At 58.4% G+C, this 1047-nt stretch overlaps 1 protein-coding gene across 6 annotated transcripts in view; it reads right to left on the reverse strand.

Annotated features, from left to right (window-relative positions):
• Positions 1-626, reverse strand: part of LOC119295113 — a 10376-nt gene extending 9750 nt beyond the window's left edge. For 2 of the 6 annotated variants that reach the window (XR_005143748.1, XM_037573450.1), the window contains exons 1-2: positions 355-595; positions 200-269 (exon numbers count right to left, since the gene is read on the reverse strand). The gene's annotated coding sequence lies outside the window, so the exon portion shown is untranslated. The other 4 variants (XR_005143747.1, XM_037573452.1, XM_037573451.1 and 1 more) reach the window with 4 other exon arrangements.
• Between the last annotated feature and the right edge of the window lie 421 nt (positions 627-1047).

Here is a 1047-nt window from a genome sequence, read left to right on the forward strand (position 1 = left end):
AGAATGGCAGCCTACAAAAAAATGTTGCAGCAATGTGCAATGGCAGGACACAAAAACACTAGCGAACTTGTATCCTGCAGTTGATACATCGTAGATGAACTGGAGGTGTCACAGATGCAGGGTCGAAGAAAAAAATTGCCATGTGAAAATGAACTATCTAAATTTAATTGCAAATTGAAATTTCAACTCACTAAATTACCATCTTCCACACAAAATTTGCCATGTCGAAATGCATACTCGTACCACTGGTGTCGATGCTGCCAATCGCTCTGTCCAGAAAGGCACGTTTCAGACATGCTCTGCTTGAGATGCTCAGATGTGGGCAAAATTTGAGACCAAGTTGTTGTAACGTACCACACATGTTGAGGACGAGGTTCGTTCGTCGTCGTCGTCAATCCACCGGGTGATCTTCTCGCGAAGGGTGCCGTCGAGCACGTCGTGTACTGGTCCATCCACCGGTAGATGGGCGTCTCTGGCACGTTGCCCATGACCATCGTCCTCGGCCGCGCCAAGAAGAGCCGCACCTGCAACACTGAGATGAGCATAGCCACCACCATCCCCGTATCGATGCTGCCGAAGACGGCGCCGAGGTAGAAGTCCACCTTGTCGACAAGCCAGAGGAAATCGTGGCGCCGTGGTAGGCCCCTGCGCAGGCAACGTGCCGAAGCCGTTGTAGGGCCCCGCTGCGGTGTTGAATAGCTCCACTGGAGGGTCGGTCGCCGCCGCCGCCGCTCCCCGCTAGCAGCACCTCTGCTGCCTCCCAGGTCGCCGCCGGCGTCGCTCCCCGCTTGCAGTGCAGGCAGCTTGCCGGTGCCGTGGTAGGCCCTGCTGCAGCATTGGACAGCTCCGCTGGTGTGGCAGCCGCCGCCACCGCCACTTCCTGCGAGCAGCACCTCCGCCGCCTCCCAGGTCTCCGCCGCCGTCGCTCCCCTCGAGCGCCTCCCCGAAATCTAAGCCACCGACGGGGCGCCGCGAGGCCTCACCGGTGAGCGGCGGCAAGGCGCGGCTGCTCCAGCTCGACTCTCTCTCTCTCAGTGAAGACGATGG

This window comes from Triticum dicoccoides, chromosome 4B, assembly GCF_002162155.2.
Source record: "Triticum dicoccoides isolate Atlit2015 ecotype Zavitan chromosome 4B, WEW_v2.0, whole genome shotgun sequence".
NCBI lineage: Eukaryota > Viridiplantae > Streptophyta > Magnoliopsida > Poales > Poaceae > Triticum > Triticum dicoccoides.